The 20,261-nt window shown below is 44.2% G+C and overlaps 1 pseudogene; it reads right to left on the bottom strand.

Annotated features, from left to right (window-relative positions):
* The window catches only part of LOC124018251, a 150,955-nt pseudogene that overhangs the window by 30,903 nt on the left and 99,791 nt on the right, over nt 1–20,261 (bottom strand).

The raw sequence follows: 20,261 nt of genomic DNA, 5'->3' as shown, positions 1-20,261 counted from the left end.
GAGACAGAGACAGAGAGAGAGACAGAGACAGAGAGAGAGACAGAGAGAGAGACAGAGACAGAGAGAGAGACAGAGACAGAGAGAGAGACAGAGAGAGAGACAGAGACAGAGACAGATCAAACAACAAAGAGAAAAGGAGAAAGTCCGTGCCACAGCAGGCCCAGGTGACACGCCAGGTGACATTCCTGTCAGGTAAACTAACTAAGCATTGCCCGGGGCCACCAGGTGTGACACATGCCTGTAGGGCAGGGAGAGGAGTCTTGAAGGGGAGTGATTCAGGCCCTCTGGGCAGGGGTAAACTTGGGGTAGTGTGTGTGTGTGTGTGTGTGTGTGTGTGTGTGTGTGTGTGTGTGTGTGTGTGTGTGTGTGTGTGTGTGTGTGTGTGTGTGTGTGTGTGTGTGTGTGTGTGTGTGTGTGTCTCACTCACCAGGCTCCTACGTCTCCTCTGCTGTCCAGTGTGTAGTCAGTCATACAGTCCAGCAGAGCTCTGTAGACAGCCGACACATTCCCCTCACACACCACAGAATCGGAACCACCCTGGGCTGATACCCCCGCTGTCACACACACCCTGACAGAGAGACAGGTAGATCGAGGGGGATGGGAGGGGAGAGAGACAATAAAAAATACTTTTTATTGTTAATTTCACTTTTATTTATTATCTACTTCACTTGCTTTGGCAATGTTAAACTCTGTTTCCCATGCCAATAAAGCCCTTGAATTCAAATTAAATTGAAAGAGAAAGTCTGAGTTGGATACATTGAAAGAAGAGAACAGTGAGTTAGAGAGGAAGGGTAACATTCAGACAGAGTTAGACAGGGTTAGAGGCGGTCGAAGGGGAAACATGAGGGGAGGACAGACATGATAGACAGGTCCTACAGGTACAACCAGATGGCTGTTTACTTCTGACTACAACCCTAACACTACAGTTGACCTGTTACCCCAGAAGACAAACAACTAGACAGACAGGGAGGGAGGGAAGGAGGCAGGGAGAGAGAGGTGGAGGAGTACAGGGGGGAGGAGTGGAGAGAGGAGGAGTAAAGGGGGAGGAGAGGAGGGAGGAGGAGTAAAGAGGTGGAGGAGTGGAGGGAGGAGGAGTAGAGAGGGAGGAGAGGAGGGAGGAGGAGTACAGAGGTGAAGGAGTGGAGGGAGGAGGAGAAGAGAGGTGGAGGGAGGAGGCGGGAGGTGGAGGAGAGGAGGGAGGAGGAGTAGAGAGGTGGAGGAGTGGAGGGAGGAGGAGTAGAGGGAGGAGGAGTAGAGGGAGGAGAAGTAGAGGGAGTAGAGGAGGGAGGAGGAGTACAGGGGGTGAAGGAGTGGAGGGAGGAGGGAGGAGGAGAAGAGGGAGGAGGAGTACAGGGGTGAAGGAGTGGAAGGAAGAGAAGAGGGAGGAGGAGTAGAGAGGGAGGAGAGGAGGGAGGAGGAGTAGAGAGGGAGGAGAGGAGGGAGGAGGAGGAGTAGAGGGAGGAGGAGTAGAGGGAGGAGGAGTAGAGGGAGGAGGAGTAGAGGGAGGAGGAGTAGAGGGAGGAGGAGTAGAGGGAGGAGTGGAGGAATAGAGAGGTGGGGGGTGGAAGAGTAGAGGAGGAGGAGAGGAGAGGTGGAGGTGGAGGGTGGAGAGTGGAGAGGTGGAGGAGTAGAGAGGTGGAGGAGTAGAGAGGTGGAGGAGTAGAGGTGGAGGAGTAAGAGGTGGAGGAGTAAGAGGTGGAGGAGTAGAGAGGTGGAGGAGTAGAGAGGTGGAGGAGTAGAGGTGGAGGAAGAGAGGTGGAGGAGTAGAGGTGGAGGAAGAGAGGTGGAGGAGTAGAGGTGGAGGAGTAGAGAGGTGGAGGAGTAAGAGGTGGAGGAGTAGAGAGGTGGAGGAGTAGAGAGGTGGAGGAGTAGAGAGGTGGAGGAGTAGAGGTGGAGGAAGAGAGGTGGAGGAGTAGAGGTGGAGGAAGAGAGGTGGAGGAGTAGAGGTGGAGGAGTAGAGGTGGAGGAGTAGAGAGGTGGAGGAGTGGAGATAGATGAAGAAGATGAAGAAGAGGATGTAAGAGTGCAGAGGACAGACTCACTGTGCCATGGCCTTGGCAGCATCTCTCCTGGCCTCTGTGAAGCACACCTCCCTCTGACTACAGCTCTGCTGAAGACCTGACAGGATCTGACACACAAAACTGACCTGAGGCCCTGTGTTCAACGCTGCTACAATAGAATAAGGTCATAGTCTGACATAACTTATCCTGCTGAAACTGACCTCAGGCCCTGTGTACAACGCTGCTACAATAGAATAAGGTCATAGTCTGACATAACTTATCCTGCTGAAACTGACCTGAGGCCCTGTGTTCAACGCTGCTACAATAGAATAAGGTCATGGTGAAAGGAGGCTGCAATTCCCAACATGTCAGATATAATATATCAGAACAATACTGAAATCAGGCTGTTAATTATGGTTCTGGTGTAATTAACTAACAGGTGTAGTTAACTAACAGGTGTAGTTAACTAACAGGTGTAGTTAACTAACAGGTGTAGTTAACTAACAGGTGTAGTTAACTAACAGGTGTAGTGTTATTAACTAACAGGTGTTATTAATTAACATGTGTTATTAACTAACAGGTGTAGTTAACTAACAGGTGTTATTCATTATAGGTGTTATTAACTAACAGGTGTTATTCATTATAGGTGTTATTAACTAACAGGTGTTATTCATTATAGGTGTCATTAACTAACAGATGTTATTCATTATAGGTGTTATTAACTAACAGGTGTTATTCATTATAGGTGTCATTAACTAACAGGTGTAGTGTTATTAATTAACAGGTGTTATTCACTAACAGGTATAGTGTCATTAACTAACAGGTGTCATTAACTAACAGGTGTTATTAACTAACAGGTGTAGTGTTATTAATTAACAGGTGTTATTAACTAACAGGTGTTATTAACTAACAGGTGTAGTGTCATTAACTAACAGGTGTAGTGTCATTAACTAACAGGTGTAGTGTCATTAACTAACAGGTGTTATTAACTAACAGGTGTTGTTAACTAACAGGTGTAGTGTCATTAACTAACAGGTGTTATTCACTAACAGGTATAGTGTCATTAACTAACAGGTGTAGTGTTATTAATTAACAGGTGTTATTCACTAACAGGTATAGTGTCATTAACTAACAGGTGTAGTGTCATTAACTAACAGGTGTTATTCACTAACAGGTATAGTGTCATTAACTAACAGGTGTAGTGTTATTAATTAACAGGTGTTATTCACTAACAGGTATAGTGTCATTAACTAACAGGTGTAGTGTTATTAATTAACAGGTGTTATTCACTATCAGGTATAGTGTCATTCACTAACAGGTGTTATTAACTAACAGGTGTTATTAACTAACAGGTGTTATTAACTAACAGGTGTCATTAACTAACAGGTGTAGTGTGACATTAACTAACAGGTGTTATTAACTAACAGGTGTTATTAACTAACAGGTGTTATTAACTAACAGGTGTAGTGTTATTAATTAACAGGTGTTATTCATTAACAGGTGTTATTCACTAACAGGTGTTATTAACTAACAGGTGTTGTTAACTAACAGGTGTTGTTAACTAACAGGTGTTATTAACTAACAGGTGTTATTAACTAACAGGTGTAGTGTTATTAATTAACAGGTGTTATTAACTAACAGGTGTAGTGTCATTAACTAACAGGTGTAGTGTCATTAACTAACAGGTGTAGTGTTATTAATTAACAGGTGTTATTAACTAACAGGTGTTGTTAACTAACAGGTGTAGTGTTATTAACTAACAGGTGTAGTGTTATTAATTAACAGGTGTTATTAACTAACAGGTGTCGTTAACTAACAGGTGTAGTGTCATTAACTAACAGGTGTAGTGTCATTAACTAACAGGTGTAGTGTCATTAACTAACAGGTGTTATTAACTAACAGGTATAGTGTCATTAACTAACAGGTGTAGTGTTATTAACTAACAGGTGTAGTTAACTAACAGGTGTTATTAGCTAACAGGTGTAGTGTTATTAACTAACAGGTGTAGTTAACTAACAGGTGTTATTAACTAACAGGTGTAGTGTTATTAACTAACAGGTGTAGTTAACTAACAGGTGTTATTAACTAACAGGTGTAGTGTTATTAACTAACAGGTGTAGTTAACTAACAGGTGTAGTTAACTAACAGGTGTTATTAACTAACAGGTGTTATTAACTAACAGGTGTTATTAACTAACAGGTGTTATTAACTAACAGGTGTTATTAACTAACAGGTGTAGTGTCATTAACTAACAGGTGTTATTAACTAACAGGTGTTATTAACTAACAGGTGTTATTAACTAACAGGTGTTATTAACTAACAGCTGTAGTGTTATTAATTAACAGGTGTTATTCATTAACAGGTGTAGTGTTATTAATTAACAGGTGTTATTAACTAACAGGTGTAGTGTCATTAACTAACAGGTGTCATTAACTAACAGGTGTTATTAACTAACAGGTGTAGTGTTATTAACTAACAGGTGTAGTTAACTAACAGGTGTTATTAACTAACAGGTGTAGTGTTATTAACTAACAGGTGTAGTTAACTAACAGGTGTAGTGTCATTAACTAACAGGTGTTATTAACTAACAGGTGTTATTAACTAACAGGTGTAGTGTTATTAATTAACAGGTGTTATTCATTAACAGGTGTTATTAATTAACATGTGTTATTAACTAACAGGTGTGGTGTTATTAATTAACAGGTGTTATTCATTATAGGTGTTATTAACTAACAGGTGTTATTCATTATAGGTGTTATTAACTAACAGGTGTTATTCATTATAGGTGTTATTAACTAAGGTGTTATTCATTATAGGTGTCATTAACTAACAGGCGTAGTGTCATTAACTAACAGGTGTTATTAACTAACAGGTGTTATTAACTAACAGGTGTTATTAACTAACAGGTGTAGTGTCATTAACTAACAGGTGTTATTAACTAACAGGTGTTATTAACTAACAGGTGTTATTAACTAACAGGTGTAGTGTTATTAATTAACAGGTGTTATTCATTAACAGGTGTAGTTAACTAACAGGTGTTATTCACTAACAGGTGTAGTGTTATTAATTAACAGGTGTTATTAACTAACAGGTGTAGTGTCATTAACTAACAGGTGTCATTAACTAACAGGTGTTATTAACTAACAGGTGTAGTGTTATTAACTAACAGGTGTAGTTAACTAACAGGTGTTATTAACTAACAGGTGTAGTGTTATTAACTAACAGGTGTAGTTAACTAACAGGTGTAGTGTCATTAACTAACAGGTGTTATTAACTAACAGGTGTTATTAATTAACAGGTGTTATTCATTAACAGGTGTTATTAACTAACAGGTGTGGTGTTATTAATTAACAGGTGTTATTCATTATAGGTGTTATTAACTAACAGGTGTTATTCATTATAGGTGTTATTAACTAACAGGTGTTATTCATTATAGGTGTTATTAACTAACAGGTTTAGTGTTATTAATTAACAGGTGTTATTAATTAACAGGTGTTATTAATTAATAGGTGTTATTAACTAACAGGTGTTATTCATTATAGGTGTTATGAACTAACAGGTGTTATTTATTATAGGTGTTATTAACTAACAGGTGTTATTAACTAACAGGTGTTATTCATTATAGGTGTTATTAACTAACAGGTGTTATTCATTATAGGTGTTATTAACTAACAGGTGTTATTAACTAACAGGTGTAGTGTTATTGATTAACAGGTGTTATTAACTAACAGGTGTTATTCATTATAGGTGTAGTTAACTAACAGGTGTTATTAACTAACAGGTGTTGTTAACTAACAGGTGTTGTTAACTAACAGGTGTTGTTAACTAACAGGTGTTGTTAACTAACAGGTGTAGTTAACTAACAGGTGTTATTAACTAACAGGTGTAGTTAACTAACAGGTGTAGTTAACTAACAGGTGTAGTTAACTAACAGGTGTAGTTAACTAACAGGTTAAACTAACAGGTGTAGTTAACTAACAGGTGTAGTTAACTAACAGGTGTACAGTACCAGGTGTAGTTTTCCATGGATCATGAACCTTGGTAGAGAACCCAGGGCCAGTGCACTGCCACATCGGGTCAATACCTCTGTACTCTTTAACCCTGCTATATACTGGGACACCAGGACCTCTACACAAAGAAAACACACACACACACACACACACACACACACACACACACACACACACACACACACACACACACACACACACACACACACACACACACACACACACACACACACACACACACACACACACACACACACACACACACACACACACACACACACACACACACACGTGTTAGGTATGGCTAGTTTTTAATGAAGCCTTCTAATGGTGCTCCCCGGCCCCTGGTACAGTGCTACTCACCCTGCATCTGCGGGTCAGCCACGCCTGGCTGGGGCTGGTAGTACTGTTCACACAGAGCTGCCAGGGCTGACACTGCAGCCTCCTATAGGGGGGAGGACCACATTACACATTAACCATTATACAAAGTATTCAGACCCCTTGACTTTTTCCACATTTTGTTATGTTACAGCCTTACTCTAAAATATATTAAATAAATAAAAATCCTCAGCAATCTAAACACAATACCTCATACTGACAAAGCGAAAACAGGTTTATTTTTTAGAAATGTTAGCAAATTCATATATATTTTTAACTTGAATGTCATATTTAAATAAGTATTCAGACCCTTTGCTATGAGACTTGACATTTTGCTCAGCTACATCCTGTTTCCATTGATCATCCTTGAGATGTTTAATTGGGGTCCACCGGTGGGAAATTCAATTGATTGGTCATCATTAGGAAAGGCACACATCTGTCTATATAAGGTCCCACAGTTGACAGTGCTTGTCAGAGCCAAAAACCAAGTCATGAGGTCGAAAGAATAGTCCATAGAGCTCCAAGACAGGATTGTGTCGAGCCACAAAAGTCTGGGGAAGGGTACAAAAAAAACTGTGTAGCATTGAAGGTCCCCAAGAACACAGTGGTCTCCATCATTCTTAAATAGGAGAAGTTTGGAACCCTCAAGACTCTTCCTAGATCTGGCTTCCCGGCCAAACTGAGCAATCTGGGGACAAGGGCCTTGGTCAGGGAGGTGACCAAGAACCCGATGGTCACTCTGACAGAGCTCCAGAGTTCCTCTGTGGAGATGGGAGAACCTTCCAGAAGGATAACAATCTCTGCAGCACTCTACCAATCAGGCCTTTATGTTAGAGTGGCCAGATGGAAGCCACTCCTCAGTGAAAGGCACATGACAGCCCGCTTGGAATTTGCCATAAGGCACCTAAAGACTCTCAGACCATGAGAAACAAGATTCTCTGGTCTGATGAAACCAAGATTAAACTCTTTGGCCTGAATGCCAAGCTTCACGTCTGGGGGAAACCTGGCACCATCCCTACGGTGAAGCATGGTGGTGGCAGCATCATGCTGTGGGGGTGTTTTCTAGCGACAGGGAGCGGGAGACTAGTCCGGATCGAGGCAAAGATGAACGGAGCAAAGTACAGAGATACACTTGATGAAAACCTGCTCCAGAGCGCTCAGGACCTCAGACTGGGGCGAAGGTTCACGTTCCAACAGGACAACGACCCTAAGCACACAGCCAAGACAACGCATGAGTGGCTTTGGGACAAGTCTCTGAATGTCCTTGAGTGGACCAGCCAGAGCCCGGACTTGAACCTGATCGAACATCTCTGGAGAGACCTGAAAATAGCTGTGCAGCGACACTCCCCATTCAACCTGACAGAGCCTGAGAGGATCTGCAGAGCAGAATGGGAGAAACTCCCCAAATACATGGGGTATTATGATGTCATTATGGGATATTGTGCATAGATTTGATGAGGAACAAAACATATTTAATCAATATTAGAATAAGGCTGTAAAGTAACAAAATGTGGGAAAAGTCAAGGGGTCTGATTACATTAAGAATGCACTGTATATATGGTCTATGTCCATGAGGTTCTCTCTCTGTCTATCTCTCTATAATCTGTCATAGATCCTGAAAAGTCAAGGGGTCTGATAACATTATGAATGCACTGTATATATGGTCTATGTCAATGAGGTTTTCTCTCTGTCTATCTCTCTATAATCTGTCATAGATCCTGAAAAGTCAAGGGGTCTGAATACTTTCCAAAGGACTACAATGTAAATCCCACAAAAAAGGGATTTCACAATATGGTTAGGGTTAGAGGTTAGGTTTAACAGTTAGGGTTAGTGGTTAGGGTTAAGGTAGTGGTTAGGGTTAGTGGTTAAGGTAATGGTTAGGGTTAAGGTAATGGTTAGGGGTTAAGGTAATGGTTAGGGGTTAGAGTTAAGGTAATGGTTAGGGTTAGGTTAGGTTAGGGTAATGGTTAGGGTTAGAGGTTAGGTTTAACAGTTAGGGCTAGTGGTTAGGGTTAAGGTAGTGGTTAGGGTTAAGGTAATGGTTAGGGTTAGGGGTTAAGGTAATGGTTAGGGTTAGTGGTTAGGGTCAGTGGTTAGGGTTAAGGTAATGATTAGGGTTAAGGTAATGGTTAGGTTTAACAGTTAGGGTTAAGGTAATGGTTAGGGTTAGTGGTTAGGGTAATGGTTAGGGTTAGTGGTTAGGGTAATGGTTAGGGTTGGGGTTAAGGTAATGGTTAGTGGTTAGGGTAATGGTTAGGGTTAGGGTAATGGTTAGGGTAATGGTTAGGGTTAAGGTAATGGTTAGGGTTAGTGGTTAGGGTAATGGTTAGGGTAGTGGTTAGGGTTAGTGGTTAGGGTAGTGGTTAGGGTAATGGTTAGGGTAATGGTTAGGGTTAGGGTAATGGTTAGGGTAATGGTTAGGGTTAGGGTAATGGTTATGGTTAGTGGTTAGGGTTAGTGGTTAGGGTTAGTGGTTAGGGTAATGGTTAGGGTTAGTGGTTAGGGTAATGGTTAGGGTAGTGGTTAGGGTTAGTGGTTAGGGTAGTGGTTAGGGTTAGGGGTTAGGGTTAGGGTAGTGGTTAGGGTTAGTGGTTAGGGTAGTGGTTAGGGTTAGTGGTTAGGGTAGTGGTTAGGGTTAGTGGTTAGGGTTAGTGGTTAGGGTTAGTGGTTAAGGTAGTGGTTAGGGTTAGTGGTTAGGGTAGTGGTTAGGGTTAGTGGTTAGGGTAGTGGTTAGGGTAGTGGTTAGGGTAGTGGTTAGGGTTAGTGGTTAGGGTAGTGGTTAGGGTTAGTGGTTAGGGTAGTGGTTAGGGTTAGTGGTTAGGGTAGTGGTTAGGGTTAGTGGTTAGGGTAATGGTTAGGGTTAGTGGTTAGGGTTAGTGGTTAGGGTTAGTGGTTAGGGTTAGGGTTAGTGGTTAGGGTTAGTGGTTAGGGTTAGTGGTTAGGGTAGTGGTTAGGGTTAGTGGTTAGGGTAATGGTTAGGGTAGTGGTTAGGGTTAGTGGTTAGGGTAGTGGTTAGGGTAATGGTTAGGGTTAGTGGTTAGGGTAGTGGTTAGGGTTAGTGGTTAGGGTAATGGTTAGGGTTAGTGGTTAGGGTAATGGTTAGGGTAATGGTTAGGGTTAGTGGTTAGGGTTAGTGGTTAGGGTTAGTGGTTAGGGTTAGTGGTTAGGGGTAGTGGTTAGGGTTAGTGGTTAGGGGTAGTGGTTAGGGTAGTGGTTAGGGGTAGTGGTTAGGGTTAGTGGTTAGGGTTAGTGGTTAGGGGTAGTGGTTAGGGGTAGTGGTTAGGGGTAGTGGTTAGGGTAGTGGTTAGGTAGTGGTTAAGGTAGTGGTTAGGTTAGTGGTTAGGGTAGTGGTTAAGGTAGTGGTTAGGGTAGTGGTTAGGGTAGTGGTTAGGGTTAGTGGTTAGGGTAGTGGTTAGGGGTAGTGGTTAGGGTAGTGGTTAGGGTTAGTGGTTAGGGTTAGTGGTTAGGGTAGTGGTTAGGGTTAGTGGTTAGGGTTAGTGGTTAGGGTTAGTGGTTAGGGTTAGTGGTTAGGGTTAGTGGTTAGGGTTAGTGGTTAGGGTAATGGTTAGGGTTAGTGGTTAGGGTTAGTGGTTAGGGTTAGTGGTTAGGGTAATGGTTAGGGTAGTGGTTAGGGTAGTGGTTAGGGTAGTGGTTAGGGTTAGGGTAGTGGTTAGGGTTAGTGGTTAGGGTAGTGGTTAGGGTAGTGGTTAGGGTTAGTGGTTAGGGTAATGGTTAGGGTAGTGGTTAGGGTAGTGGTTAGGGTAGTGGTTAGGGTTAGTGGTTAGGGTAATGGTTAGGGTAGTGGTTAGGGTAGTGGTTAGGGTAGTGGTTAGGGTAGTGGTTAGGGTTAGTGGTTAGGGTAGTGGTTAGGGTTAGTGGTTAGGGTTAGTGGTTAGGGTAATGGTTAGGGTAGTGGTTAGGGTAGTGGTTAGGGTAGTGGTTAGGGTAGTGGTTAGGGTAATGGTTAGGGTTAGGGTAGTGGTTAGGGTAGTGGTTAGGGTAGTGGTTAGGGGGAAAAGGATGTAGATGCTGTACTGTACCTTGATACCGTCCCTTGGTCCAGGTGAGATGAGGTGGAGGCTCTTCAAGGTGTCGTCTATCAGCCACTGCCAGCCAGCTGAAACAGACAGGGTTTACTCTGTTATGACGGGTCAGTGGTCTGAACAGTACAGACAGGGTTTACTCTGTTATGACGGGTCAGTGGTCTGAACAGTACAGACAGGGTTTACTCTGTTATGACGGGTCAGTGGTCTGAACAGTACAGACAGGGTTTACTCTGTTATGACGGGTCAGTGGTCTGAACAGTACAGACAGGGTTTACTCTGTTATGACGGGTCAGTGGTCTGAACAGTACAGACAGGGTTTACTCTGTTATGACGGGTCAGTGGTCTGAACAGTGGTTATGAGTGGTCGGGTTTACAGTGGTCTGGTCTGAACAGTACAGACAGGGTTTACTCTGTTATGACGGGTCAGTGGTCTGAACAGTACAGACAGGGTTTACTCTGTTATGACGGGTCAGTGGTCTGAACAGTACAGACAGGGTTTACTCTGTTATGACGGGTCAGTGGTCTGAACAGTACAGACAGGGTTTACTCTGTTATGACGGGTCAGTGGTCTGAACAGTACAGACAGGGTTTACTCTGTTATGACGGGTCAGTGGTCTGAACAGTACAGACAGGGTTTACTCTGTTATGACGGGTCAGTGGTCTGAACAGTACAGACAGGGTTTACTCTGTTATGACGGGTCAGTGGTCTGAACAGTACAGACAGGGTTTACTCTGTTATGACGGGTCAGTGGTCTGAACAGTACAGACAGGGTTTACTCTGTTATGACGGGTCAGTGGTCTGAACAGTACAGACAGGGTTTACTCTGTTATGACGGGTCAGTGGTCTGAACAGTACAGACAGGGTTTACTCTGTTATGACGGGTCAGTGGTCTGAACAGTACAGACAGGGTTTACTCTGTTATGACGGGTCAGTGGTCTGGGTACAGTGGGGTTTACTCTGTTATGACGGGTCAGTGGTCTGAACAGTACAGACAGGGTTTACTCTGTTATGACGGGTCAGTGGTCTGAACAGTACAGACAGGGTTTACTCTGTTATGACGGGTCAGTGGTCTGAACAGTACAGACAGGGTTTACTCTGTTATGACGGGTCAGTGGTCTGAACAGTACAGACAGGGTTTACTCTGTTATGACGGGTCAGTGGTCTGAACAGTACAGACAGGGTTTACTCTGTTATGACGGGTCAGTGGTCTGAACAGTACAGACAGGGTTTACTCTGTTATGACGGGTCAGTGGTCTGAACAGTACAGACAGGGTTTACTCTGTTATGACGGGTCAGTGGTCTGAACAGTACAGACAGGGTTTACTCTGTTATGACGGGTCAGTGGTCTGAACAGTACAGACAGGGTTTACTCTGTTATGACGGGTCAGTGGTCTGAACAGTACAGACAGGGTTTACTCTGTTATGACGGGTCAGTGGTCTGAACAGTACAGACAGGGTTTACTCTGTTATGACGGGTCAGTGGTCTGAACAGTACAGACAGGGTTTACTCTGTTATGACGGGTCAGTGGTCTGAACAGTACAGACAGGGTTTACTCTGTTATGACGGGTCAGTGGTCTGAACAGTACAGACAGGGTTTACTCTGTTATGACGGGTCAGTGGTCTGAACAGTACAGACAGGGTTTACTCTGTTATGACGGGTCAGTGGTCTGAACAGTACAGACAGGGTTTACTCTGTTATGACGGGTCAGTGGTCTGAACAGTACAGACAGGGTTTACTCTGTTATGACGGGTCAGTGGTCTGAACAGTACAGACAGGGTTTACTCTGTTATGACGGGTCAGTGGTCTGAACAGTACAGACAGGGTTTACTCTGTTATGACGGGTCAGTGGTCTGAACAGTACAGACAGGGTTTACTCTGTTATGACGGGTCAGTGGTCTGAACAGTACAGACAGGGTTTACTCTGTTATGACGGGTCAGTGGTCTGAACAGTACAGACAGGGTTTACTCTGTTATGACGGGTCAGTGGTCTGAACAGTACAGACAGGGTTTACTCTGTTATGACGGGTCAGTGGTCTGAACAGTACAGACAGGGTTTACTCTGTTATGACGGGTCAGTGGTCTGAACAGTACAGACAGGGTTTACTCTGTTATGACGGGTCAGTGGTCTGAACAGTACAGACAGGGTTTACTCTGTTATGACGGGTCAGTGGTCTGAACAGTACAGACAGGGTTTACTCTGTTATGACGGGTCAGTGGTCTGAACAGTACAGACAGGGTTTACTCTGTTATGACGGGTCAGTGGTCTGAACAGTACAGACAGGGTTTACTCTGTTATGACGGGTCAGTGGTCTGAACAGTACAGACAGGGTTTACTCTGTTATGACGGGTCAGTGGTCTGAACAGTACAGACAGGGTTTACTCTGTTATGACGGGTCAGTGGTCTGAACAGTACAGACAGGGTTTACTCTGTTATGACGGGTCAGTGGTCTGAACAGTACAGACAGGGTTTACTCTGTTATGACGGGTCAGTGGTCTGAACAGTACAGACAGGGTTTACTCTGTTATGACGGGTCAGTGGTCTGAACAGTACAGACAGGGTTTACTCTGTTATGACGGGTCAGTGGTCTGAACAGTACAGACAGGGTTTACTCTGTTATGACGGGTCAGTGGTCTGAACAGTACAGACAGGGTTTACTCTGTTATGACTCAGTGGTCTGAACAGTACAGACAGGGTTTACTCTGTTATGACGGGTCAGTGGTCTGAACAGTACAGACAGGGTTTACTCTGTTATGACGGGTCAGTGGTCTGAACAGTACAGACAGGGTTTACTCTGTTATGACGGGTCAGTGGTCTGAACAGTACAGACAGGGTTTACTCTGTTATGACGGGTCAGTGGTCTGAACAGTACAGACAGGGTTTACTCTGTTATGACGGGTCAGTGGTCTGAACAGTACAGACAGGGTTTACTCTGTTATGACGGGTCAGTGGTCTGAACAGTACAGACAGGGTTTACTCTGTTATGACGGGTCAGTGGTCTGAACAGTACAGACAGGGTTTACTCTGTTATGACGGGTCAGTGGTCTGAACAGTACAGACAGGGTTTACTCTGTTATGACGGGTCAGTGGTCTGAACAGTACAGACAGGGTTTACTCTGTTATGACGGGTCAGTGGTCTGAACAGTACAGACAGGGTTTACTCTGTTATGACGGGTCAGTGGTCTGAACAGTACAGACAGGGTTTACTCTGTTATGACGGGTCAGTGGTCTGAACAGTACAGACAGGGTTTACTCTGTTATGACGGGTCAGTGGTCTGAACAGTACAGACAGGGTTTACTCTGTTATGACGGGTCAGTGGTCTGAACAGTACAGACAGGGTTTACTCTGTTATGACGGGTCAGTGGTCTGAACAGTACAGACAGGGTTTACTCTGTTATGACGGGTCAGTGGTCTGAACAGTACAGACAGGGTTTACTCTGTTATGACGGGTCAGTGGTCTGAACAGTACAGACAGGGTTTACTCTGTTATGACGGGTCAGTGGTCTGAACAGTACAGACAGGGTTTACTCTGTTATGACGGGTCAGTGGTCTGAACAGTACAGACAGGGTTTACTCTGTTATGACGGGTCAGTGGTCTGAACAGTACAGACAGGGTTTACTCTGTTATGACGGGTCAGTGGTCTGAACAGTACAGACAGGGTTTACTCTGTTATGACGTGTCAGTACTGTCCCTCCTGGCTCTAACGGTAGGATGTGGTTTGTCCATTATTATCCCATCTCTGAAAACACATCAAATCCCCCGGGGGGGTGAATGTGGCCTGTGGGTCATCTATTGGGGAACCCTGCTAGATGGAGTAATCATTCAGCTACGGTCTGAATATCAACGATACATCTATTGGGGAACCCTGCTAGATGGAGTAATCATTCAGCTACGGTCTGAATATCAACGATACATCTATTGGGGAACCCTGCTAGATGGAGTAATCATTCAGCTACGGTCTGAATATCAACGATACATCTATTGGGGAACCCTGCTACATGGAGTAATCATTCAGCTACGGTCTGAATATCAACGATACATCTATTGGGGAACCCTGCTAGATGGAGTAATCATTCAGCTACGGTCTGAATATCAACGATACATCTATTGGGGAACCCTGCTAGATGGAGTAATCATTCAGCTACGGTCTGAATATCAACGATACATCTATTGGGGAACCCTGCTAGATGGAGTAATCATTCAGCTACGGTCTGAATATCAACGATACATCTATTGGGGAACCCTGCTAGATGGAGTAATCATTCAGCTACGGTCTGAATATCAACGATACATCTATTGGGGAACCCTGCTAGATGGAGTAATCATTCAGCTACGGTCTGAATATCAACGATACATCTATTGGGGAACCCTGCTAGCTGGAGTAATCATTCAGCTACGGTCTGAATATCAACGATACATCTATTGGGGAACCCTGCTAGCTGGAGTAATCATTCAGCTACGGTCTGAATATCAACGATACATCTATTGGGGAACCCTGCTAGATGGAGTAATCATTCAGCTACGGTCTGAATATCAACGATACATCTATTGGGGAACCCTGCTAGATGGAGTAATCATTCAGCTACGGTCTGAATATCAACGATACATCTATTGGGGAACCCTGCTAGATGGAGTAATCATTCAGCTACGGTCTGAATATCAACGATACATCTATTGGGAACCCTGCTAGATGGAGTAATCATTCAGCTACGGTCTGAATATCAACGATACATCTATTGGGGAACCCTGCTAGATGGAGTAATCATTCAGCTACGGTCTGAATATCAACGATACATCTATTGGGGAACCCTGCTAGATGGAGTAATCATTCAGCTACGGTCTGAATATCAACGATACATCTATTGGGGAACCCTGCTAGCTGGAGTAATCATTCAGCTACGGTCTGAATATCAACGATACATCTATTGGGGAACCCTGCTACATGGAGTAATCATTCAGCTACGGTCTGAATATCAACGATACATCTATTGGGGAACCCTGCTACATGGAGTAATCATTCAGCTACGGTCTGAATATCAACGATACATCTATTGGGGAACCCTGCTAGATGGAGTAATCATTCAGCTACGGTCTGAATATCAACGATACATCTATTGGGGAACCCTGCTAGATGGAGTAATCATTCAGCTACGGTCTGAATATCAACGATACATCTATTGGGGAACCCTGCTAGCTGGAGTAATCATTCAGCTACGGTCTGAATATCAACGATACATCTATTGGGGAACCCTGCTAGCTGGAGTAATCATTCAGCTACGGTCTGAATATCAACGATACATCTATTGGGGAACCCTGCTAGCTGGAGTACTCATTCAGCTACCGTCTGAATATCAACGATACATCTATTGGGGAACCCTGCTAGATGGAGTAATCATTCAGCTACGGTCTGAATATCAACGATACATCTATTGGGGAACCCTGCTAGATGGAGTAATCATTCAGCTACGGTCTGAATATCAACGATACATCTATTGGGGAACCCTGCTAGATGGAGTAATCATTCAGCTACGGTCTGAATATCAACGATACATCTATTGGGGAACCCTGCTAGCTGGAGTAATCATTCAGCTACGGTCTGAATATCAACGATACATCTATTGGGGAACCCTGCTAGCTGGAGTAATCATTCAGCTACGGTCTGAATATCAATGATACATCTATTGGGGAACCCTGCTAGATGGAGTAATCATTCAGCTACGGTCTGAATATCAATGATACATCTATTGGGGAACCCTGCTAGCTGGAGTAATCATTCAGCTACGGTCTGAATATCAACGATACATCTATTGGGGAACCCTGCTAGATGGAGTAATCATTCAGCTACGGTCTGAATATCAACGATACATATATTGGGGAACCCTGCTAGATGGAGTAATCATTCAGCTACGGTCTAAATATCAACGATACATCTATTGGGGAACCCTGCTAGATGGAGTAATCATTCAGCTACGGTCTGAATATCAACGATAGGAAAACTCACTGATGACGGGGTCGTCGTTGAACGGCATCTTGGAGAGGGACATGTTCTCAATGAGAGAACAGACTGCAGGCCTCATCAGCTCACCACCAAAACCCCTACACAGACAGGACACAACAACAATGAGAGAACAGACTGCAGGCCTCATCAGCTCACCACCAAAACCCCTACACAGACAGGACACAACAACAATGAGAGAACAGACTGCAGGCCTCATCAGCTCACCACCAAAACCCCTACACAGACAGGACACAGACAGGACACAACAACAATGAGAGAACAGACTGCAGGCCTCATCAGCTCACCACCAAAACCCCTACACAGACAGGACACAACAACAATGAGAGAACAGACTGCAGGCCTCATCAGCTCACCACCAAAACCCCTACACAGACAGGACACAACAACAATGAGAGAACAGACTGCAGGCCTCATCAGCTCACCACCAACACCCCTACACAGACAGGACACAGACAGGACACAGACAGGACACAGACAGGACACAGACAGGACACAGACAGGACACAACAACAACTATCTGTTGAGGTCGCACAACATTTGGTCTGAAACCTTAGAGGCATTCCATTTAAAAATATATCAATAATAATAATCTGAAACAGTCTAAAAAAGAATGAGTAATATTTCAAAATAAATAATCAATAATCAATAATAATAATAATCAGAAACAGTCTAAAAAAGAATGAGTAAATGTGTAAAGTAACAGTGCTGACCTGTACTGCTTTCGGTCAAATAGCTGGAAGACAAAACAAACACATGACGACATGTTTAGAGACGAACAGACTGGAGATTTACAACTTTAAAACACAACAATATGTACCTGTGTTGGTGCAACGGACTCACTGAGATATAGGTACATGTTAATGCTGTCTATGTTGGTACAACTGACTCACTGAGATAGGTACATGTTAATGTTGGTACAACTGACTCACTGAGGTAGGTACATGTTAATGTTGGTACAACTGACTCACTGAGGTAGGTACATGTTAATGTTGTCTATGTTGGTGCAACTGACTCACTGAGGTAGGTACATGTTAATGTTGTCTATGTTGGTACAACTGACTCACTGAGGTAGGTACATGTTAATGTTGGTACAACTGACTCACTGAGGTAGGTACATGTTAATGTTGGTACAACTGACTCACTGAGATAGGTACATGTTAATGTTGTCTATGTTGGTACAACTGACTCACTGAGGTAGGTACATGTTAATGTTGTCTATGTTGGTGCAACTGACTCACTGAGGTAGGTACATGTTAATGTTGGTACAACTGACTCACTGAGGTAGGTACATGTTAATGTTGGTACAACTGACTCACTGAGGTAGGTACATGTTAATGTTGGTACAACTGACTCACTGAGGTAGGTACATGTTAATGTTGGTACAACTGACTCACTGAGGTAGGTACATGTTAATGTTGGTACAACTGACTCACTGAGATAGGTACATGTTAATGTTGGTACAACTGACTCACTGAGGTAGGTACATGTTAATGTTGGTACAACTGACTCACTGAGGTAGGTACATGTTAATGTTGTCTATGTTGGTGCAACTGACTCACTGAGGTAGGTACATGTTAATGTTGTCTATGTTGGTACAACTGACTCACTGAGGTAGGTACATGTTAATGTTGGTACAACTGACTCACTGAGGTAGGTACATGTTAATGTTGTCTATGTTGGTACAACTGACTCACTGAGGTAGGTACATGTTAATGTTGGTACAACTGACTCACTGAGGTAGGTACATGTTCATGTTGGTACAACTGACTCACTGAGATAGGTACATGTTAATGTTGTCTGATCACTGTTACATGGTACAACTGACTGAGGTAGGTACATGTTAATGTTGTCTATGTTGGTGCAACTGACTCACTGAGGTAGGTACATGTTAATGTTGGTGCAACTGACTCACTGAGGTAGGTACATGTTAATGTTGGTACAACTGACTCACTGAGGTAGGTACATGTTAATGTTGGTACAACTGACTCACTGAGGTAGGTACATGTTAATGTTGGTACAACTGACTCACTGAGGTAGGTACATGTTAATGTTGGTACAACTGACTCACTGAGGTAGGTACATGTTAATGTTGGTACAACTGACTCACTGAGGTAGGTACATGTTAATGTTGGTACAACTGACTCACTGAGGTAGGTACATGTTAATGTTGGTACAACTGACTCACTGAGGTAGGTACATGTTAATGTTGGTACAACTGACTCAGGTGAATGGTCAACACTTTTTGACAACATGTATGTGAGTGAAGACATTGAAGGAGAGAAAGAGGGCAAGAGAGAGAGACAGGCGGGGGGGTAGTGAGAGAGAGAGAGAGAGAGAGACAGACGGGGGGTGGGGGGGGGTAGTGAGAGACAGAGAGAGACAGACGGGGGGGTAGTGAGAGACAGACGGGGGGGTAGTGAGAGACAGACGGGGGTAGTGAGAGACAGAGAGACAGACGGGGGGGTAGTGAGAGACAGAGAGAGACAGACGGGGGGTAGTGAGAGACAGAGAGAGACAGACGGGGGGTAGTGAGAGACAGAGAGAGACAGACGGGGGGTAGTGAGAGACAGAGAGAGACAGACGGGGGGTAGTGAGAGACAGAGAGAGACAGACGTGGGGGTAGTGAGAGAGACAGAGAGAGACAGACGTGGGGGTAGTGAGAGACAGAGAGAGACAGACGTGGGGGTAGTGAGAGACAGAGAGAGACAGACGTGGGGGTAGTGAGAGACAGAGAGAGACAGACGGGGGTAGTGAGAGACAGAGAGAGACAGACGGGGGGTAGTGAGAGACAGAGAGAGACAGACGGGGGGGTAGTGAGAGACAGAGAGAGACAGACGGGGGGTAGTGAGAGACAGAGAGAGACAGACGGGGGGTAGTGAGAGACAGAGAGAGACAGACGGGGGGTAGTGAGAGACAGAGAGAGACAGACGGGGGGTAGTGAGAGACAGAGAGAGACAGACGGGGGGTAGTGAGAGACAGAGAGAGACAGACGGGGGGTAGTGAGAGACAGAGAGAGACAGACGGGGGGGCAGTGAGAGACAGAGAGAGACAGACGGGGGTAGTGAGAGACAGACGGGGGGGTAGTGAGAGACAGAGAGAGACAGACGGGGGGGTAGTGAGAGACAGAGAGAGACAGACGGGGGGGTAGTGAGAGACAGAGAGAGACAGACGTGGGGGTAGTGAGAGACAGAGAGAGACAGACGTGGGGGTAGTGAGAGACAGAGAGAAAGAGAGAGAGTAACAAGCGAGAAGTGAACTAACCCTCTGGTGAATACTCTTGAGTCCATCCACACAGTCTGAAGAGATGAGCTCTGTCACCGGTCTACAATACAGTACAATACAATGTTACTGTCCACAGCGAACAGCAGAACTGTTCAACACCCCCCAGACAGCACATATCTCACACACAGTCGGGGCTACGAGAGAGATAGAGACGGTCAATGACTTTATAGGATTTAAGATTTAGATGCACGATTGTAAAGTGGCTGTTCCACTGGATGTCATAAGGTGAATGCACCAATTTGTAAGTCGCTCTGGATAAGAGCGTCTGCTAAATGACTTAAATGTAATGTAAATAGGAGCCAAGGGCTTCAGTCAAATCAGGAAGTGAAATCATGGGTCGATGTGCCAAACAGAGAAACCCACACACTGCTCTTTATTAAGCTCTACGTATGAGACCGATTCGTAAAGATTATTAAAGCTTATTAAAGAGCAGTGATACTATCAAGAGCAGTGTGTGGGTTTCTTTATGTTTTTATTCTCATGTTATTCAACTTTTACCAGGCACCTGCAGAAACAGATCGCT

The sequence above is a fragment of the Oncorhynchus gorbuscha genome, unplaced genomic scaffold (genome assembly GCF_021184085.1).
Source record: "Oncorhynchus gorbuscha isolate QuinsamMale2020 ecotype Even-year unplaced genomic scaffold, OgorEven_v1.0 Un_scaffold_454, whole genome shotgun sequence".
Lineage (NCBI taxonomy): Eukaryota > Metazoa > Chordata > Actinopteri > Salmoniformes > Salmonidae > Oncorhynchus > Oncorhynchus gorbuscha.
Note: the sequence above shows the minus strand (reverse complement) of the source record. Positions and strands in the feature narration are given on the sequence as shown.